A 6646-nucleotide genomic window follows, 5' to 3' on the forward strand; every position below is an offset into this window, starting at 1 on the left:
TCTCATTAACTGCTTATTGTCTTTCACTTTGAAAGGACTTTTATTTTTAGTTAAATATATTTAAATATATCATGTATTATATTACATATAATAAAGTTTGAAAAGTCAGGAAAATGGAAAAATATTCATAAGAATTTTTTTTATTGAACAGCTTGACCTCAGTAACAGGTACTTCAGGAGTGGCTCATGTGGGCAAGTCAAGGACAGGTAGAAGGCAGCTCCACACCCCTGAACCCACCCACCTGTGGGAGCCTTCCCTGCCCCTCCCAGGCACCCTGGGGTCTTGCTCATGAGGACCCTGTTCTCTCCCTCCCTTTATTCTGACCTGGTGTGCTAAGTGTGAGATGCTTGTCCACTATCCTCTCCCAGCCTGAGTTCCTGCCCACCAAGCTCAACCCAGCTTCCAGGGAAGTGTGCAGCCCTCAGGGCACACAGACTTTCTTCTCTAAACCTGTGAGTATAATAAATCCTGAATTTCCTTTTAAATCATTTTTATTATTTTATTTATTGTTTTATTTATTTATTTATTATTTTATTTATTTATTTTATTCATTGAGAAGAAGGGAGGCAGAGACAGACTCCTGCATGCGCCCAGACCAGGATCCACTGTGATCCAGCAAGTCCACTAGGAGGTGATGCTCTGCTCATAGGGTGTTGCTCCATTGCTCAACAACTGACCTCTTCTTAGTGCCTGAGGTAGAGGCCATGCAGCCATCCTCAGTGCTCGGGGCCAACTGGTTCCAACCGAGCCATGGCTGGCAGAGGAGGAGAGATAGAGACAGAGAGAGAGAGAGAATCAAGAGGAGGAGTGGTGAAGAAGCAGATAGTCACTTCTCCTGTGTGCCCTGACTGGGAATTGAACCCAGGACATCCACACACCAGGCCGATGCTCTACCATTGAGCCAACCAGCCAGGGCTATGTTTTGTTTTCAAACAGCTAATCTTCTAAATAGTTTTGAATAAAAACTGATATAACAGGCCTGACCAGGCAGTGGTGCAGTGGATAGGGCATTTACCTGGGATGCTGAGGACCCAGGTTTGAAACCCTGAGGTCACCAGCTTGAGCACAGGCTCATCAGGTTTGAGCATGGGTTTGCTGGCATGAGTGTAGGATCATAGACATTACTCCAAGGTCACTGGCTTGAGCCCAAGGTCACTGGTTTGAGCAAGGGATCACTTGCTCTGCTATAGCCCCCCACCCCCGGTCAAGGCACATATGAGAAAGCAATCAATGAACAACTAAAATGCCACAACTACAAGTTGATGCTTCTCATCTCTCTCCCTTTCTGTCTGTCCCTGTCTATCCCTCTCTCTCACTCTCACTCTCACAAAAAAAAAAAAAAAAAAAAAAAAAAAAAAAAAAAAAAAAAAAAAACCTATGTAACAGGACATCTCTATTTTATTTAAATTTGCCTCTGTTCTTTCCTGCACTATCCTGTTGGTTTAGGCCTTGTTCCAACTGTTTGGATTGGGTCCATCTTTTCTTTTCTTTTTTTAAAATTCTCATTTATATAAGTATTTTAGTAAATAGATATAAATAGCCAGCTATTGAGATATGAATCTGTTAAAATATAGCACAAGTCAGTTAATTACATCTTTTATTTTAGATTCTTTTTTTAATTGATTTTAATTTATTGTGTTTACATAGATTCTAGTGTTGCCTGAATGCATCCCCCCTCCCTCATATTCCCTTCAACATCTCCCTTGCTCCCCTTCCCATAGAGCCCTCCCCCCTTCCCTTCAGGTTTATCCCATCCTATCATCCCCTTGCCCTCTGTTCTCTTTTCCTCTGGTCCTTTTATCTCTCCTCTGTCTCAATTCCGTTCCTCAGTTCACATTGTTCATTGAATTCCTCAAATGAGTGAGGTCATATGATATTTTTCTTTCTCTGCCTGGCTTATTTCACTCAACATAATCATTCCCAGGTCCATCAATGTTGTCGCAAAAGGTAAGATTTCGTTCTTTTTCCATGGCCCCATAGTATTCCATTGTATATTTGTACCACTGCTTTTTAATCCACTCGTCCACTGACGGACACTTGGGCTGTTTCCAGATCTTTGTTATTGTGAACAATGCTGCCATAACATGGGGTGCATTTCTTCTTTTCAAACAGTGCTATGGTGTTCTTGAGGTAAATTCCTAGAAGTGGGATAGCTGGGTCAAAAGGCAGTTCAATTTTTAATTTTTGAGAAATCTCCATACTGTTTTCCACAGTGGCTGCACCAGTCTGCATTCCCATCAGCAATGCAGGAGGGTTCCCTTTTCTTTACATCCTCACCAGCACTTATTCTGTGTTGTTTTGTTGATGAGGGCCATTCTGACTAGTGTGAAGTAATATCTCATTGTAGTTTTAATTTGCATTTCCCTAATGATTAGTGATGTTGAGCATTTTTTCATGTCTATTGGTCATCTGTATGTCCTCTTTGGAGAAGTGTCTATTCATTTCTTTTGTGCATTTTTTGATTGGATTGTTTATCTTCCCAGTGTTGAGTTTTTACAAGTTCTTTATAAATTTTGGTTATTAACCCCTTATCAGACGTATTGACGACTATGTTCTCCCATTGTGTGGTTTGTCTTTTTATTCTGTTCTTATCTTTAGCTATGCAAAAGCTTTTTAGTTTGATATGGTCACATTTGTTTATCCTATCTTTTATTTCATTTGCCCGTGGAGATAAATCAGCAAATATATTGCTGCGAGAGATGTCGGAGAGCTTACTGCCTATGTTTTCTTCTAAGATGCTTATGGTTTCACGACTTGCACTTAAGTCTTTTATTCATTTTGAGTTTATTTTTGTAAATGGTGTAAGTTGGTGGTCTAGTTTCATTTTTTTGCAGATAGCTGTCCAATTCTCCCAACACCATTTGTTGAAGAGGCTGTCTTTACTCCATTGTATGCTTTTACCTCCTTTGTCAAATATCAGTTGTCCATAAAGGTGTGGGTTTATTTCTGGGTTCTCTGTTCTGTTCCATTGATCTATATGCTTGTTCTTATGCCAGTACGAAGCTGTTTTGAGTACAATGGCCTTGTTGTATAACTTGATATCAGGAAGTGTGATACCTCCCACTTTGTTCTTCCTTTTCAAGATTGCTGAGGCTATTCGTGTTCTTTTTTGGTTCCATATAAATTTTTGGAATATACATTCTATATCTTTGAATTATGTCATTGGTATTTTAATTGGTATTGCATTAAATTTATAAATTGCTTTGGGTAATATAAACATTTTAATGATATTTATAATTCCTATCCATGAACATGGTATATGCTTCTACTTGTTTGTATCTTCCTTGATTTCTTTTATCCATGTTTTATAATTTCCCGAGTAAAGTCTTTAATCTCCTTGGTTTAATTTACTCCTAAGTACTTTATTTTTTTGGTTGCAATAGTGAAAGGGATTGTTTCCTTAAGTTATTGGTATATAAAAATGCTTCTGATTTCTGAGTATTAATTTTATATCCTGCCACTTTGCTGAATTCATTTATCAGGTCCAGTAGTTTTTTGACTGAGACTTTAGGGTTTTCTATATACAATATCATATCATCTGCAAATAATGATAGTTTTACTTTTTCTTTTCCAATTTGGATGCTTTTATTTCTTTTTCTTGTCTGATTGCTGTGGCTAGGACTTCCAGAACTATGTTGAATAAGAGTGGTGAAAGGAGGCACCCATGCCTTGTTTTTTATCTTATGGGTATTGCTTTTAATTTTTGCCCATTGAGTATGATGTTGGCTGTGGATTTGTCATAGATGGCCTTTATCATGTTGAGGTATGTTCCCTGTATTCCCACTTTGCTGAGAGTTTTGATTATGAATGGGTGCTGGATTTTATCAAATGCTTTTTCTGCATCTATTGAAATTATCATGTGGTTTTTCTCCTTCCTTTTGTTTATGTGATGAATCACATTGATTGATTTGCAAATATTGTACCAGTCTTGCCTCCCCAGAAAAAATCCCACTTGATCATGGTGTATGATTTTTTCATATATTGCTGGATCCGGTTTGCTGATATTTTGTTGAGGATTTTAGAATTTAAATTCATCAGAGATATTGGCCTATAATTTTTTTTCTTTGTGTTGTCTTGCCTGGTTTTGCAAGACAGAATTATGCTAGCCTCATAAAAGGAGCTTGGAAGACTTCCTTCCTCTTGAATTTTCTGAAATAGCTTGAGAAGGATAGGAGTTAGTTCTTCTTTGAATATTTGGTAGAATTCACTTGTGAAGCCATCGGGCCCAGGGCTTTTGTTTGTTGGGAGTTTTTGATAACTGTTTCGATCTCATTTGTTGTAATCGGTTTGTTGAGGTTTTCTGATTCTTCCAGATAGATTTTTAAAAGATTATATGTTTTATAGAATTTGTCCATTTCATCTAGGTTGTCTAGCTTTTTGGCATACAGTTAGTTCTTCATAGTATTTTCTTATAAGCCTTTATATTTCTGTTGTGTCGGTTGTTATTTCTCCACTCTCATTTCTAATATTATTTATTTGAGTCCTCTCTCTTTTTTTCTTGGTGAGTCTGGTTAAAGGTTCATCAATCTTGTTTACCTTTTTTAAGAACCAGCTCCTGGTTTCATTGATCCTCTGTATTGTTTCTTTAGCCTCTATGTCATTTATTTCTGCTCTGATCTTTATTATTTCCTTCCTTCAACTACCTCTGGGCTTTACTTGCTGTTCTTTTTCTAGTTCTTTTAGGTGCAGGGTTAAGTTGTTCATTTGAGCTTTTTCTAGCTTTTTAAGGTATGCTTGTAATGCTATGAACTTCCCTCTCAGTACTGCTTTTGCTGTGTCCCATAAATTTTGAGTTGTTGTATGCTCATTATCATTTGTTTCTAGAAATTTTTTTATTTCTTTTTTTTATCTCATTGTTAACCCATTCATTATTTAATAACATGCTATTTAGTTTCCAAGTGTTTGAGTATTTTTTTAAAGTATATCCACTGAAAACTTTTTTAAAATTTTTTTTTACTGTTATTAATTTTTTTTAGAGAAGAGAGAGAGTGAGAGAGAGAGAAGGGGGAGGGAGGAGCAGGAAGCATCAACTCCCATATGTGCCTTGACCAGGCAAGCCCAGGGTTTTGAACCAGTGACCTCAGCATTCCAGGTCAAGGCTTTATCCACTGGCCACCACAGGTCAGGCCGTGTTTGAGTATTTTTTAGTTTTTCTGTTGTGGTTGATTTCTAGTTTCATGCCATTGTGATCAGAGAAAATGCTTGATATTATTTCAATCTTCTTAAATTTGTTGAGACCGCTTTTGTGCCCTAACATGTGGTCTATCCTAGAGAATGTACCATGAACAGTTGAAAAGAATGTATATTCTTCTGCTTTAGGGTGAAAGGTTCTGAAAGCATCTATTAAATCCAGGTGATCTAGTGTGTCCTTTAAGTCTGCTGTTTCTTTGTTAATTTTCTTTCTTGAGGATCTATCTAGTGATGTTAGTGGAGTATTGAAATCTCCTACTATTATAGTATTGCTATTGATCTCGCCATTTATATCCATCAAAGTCTGCTTTATATACTTAAGTGCTCCTATATTAAGTGCATAGATATTTATAATGGTTATATCTTCCTGTTGGGTTGCTCCCTTTATCATTATGTAGTGACCTTCTTTATCTCTTACTATAGCTTTTGTTTTAAAGTCCATTTTGTCTGATTTTATTGCTACCCCAGCTTTTTTTCATTTCCATTTGCAAGAAATATTTTTTTCCATCCCTTTATCTTCAGTCTGTGTGCACCTTTTGTTATAAGGTGTATCTTTTGTAGACAGCATATGTATGGGTCCTGTTTTCTTATCCATGCCGCTATCCTATGTCTTTTGATTGGATCATTTAACCCATTTATATTTAAGGTTATTATTGATATGTAGTTGTTTATTGCCATTTTATTCTTTAAAGCTGTATTCCTCTTTTGCTATATTTTTCCCCCTTTGATTTGTTTACATTTCTTGCAGCATTAGTTTGGTTGTAATAAATTCCTTGAGTTTTGTTTAGCTTTTTTTTTATCTGGGAACCTTTTTATTTCTCCTTCAATTTTAAACAATAGCCTTGCTGGATAAAGTAGTCTTGGTTGTAGGCTCTTGTTCTGCATTACTTTGAATATTTCTTGCCATTCCCTTCTGGCCTCAAGTGTTTCTGTTGAGAAGTCGGATATCATCCTTATGGGGCCTCTTTGTAGATGATAGCTTTTATTTTTCAAGCAGCTTTTAATATTTTCTCGTTATCACTTAGCTTTGCTAGTTTAATTATGATGTGTCTTGGTGTAGATTTCTTTGGATTTCTCTTTGATACAATTCTCTGTGCTTCTTGAACTTGTATGACTTTTTCCTGAATCAATGTAGAGAAGTTTTCAACTATGATTTGATTGAACAAAGTCTCTATCTCTTGTTCTTTCTCTTCTTCTTCAGGAACCCTATGATGTGGATGTTATTTCTCTTCATGTTGTTACAGAGCTCTCTCTGAGTATCCTCAGACTTTTTGAGTCTCTTTTCTTTTTGCTGCTCTGCTTCTGAACCTTCATTTATCTTGTCCTCTAACTCACTGATTCGATCCTCAGCTTCATCCTTCCACTTTTAATTCCTTCCACTGTGGTCTTCATTTCTGATATTGTATTTGTCATTTCTGACTGATTCTTTTTTATTATTTCAATGTCCATTTTATA

Source organism: Saccopteryx bilineata, chromosome 2 (assembly GCF_036850765.1).
Source record: "Saccopteryx bilineata isolate mSacBil1 chromosome 2, mSacBil1_pri_phased_curated, whole genome shotgun sequence".
Classification (NCBI taxonomy): Eukaryota; Metazoa; Chordata; class Mammalia; order Chiroptera; family Emballonuridae; genus Saccopteryx; species Saccopteryx bilineata.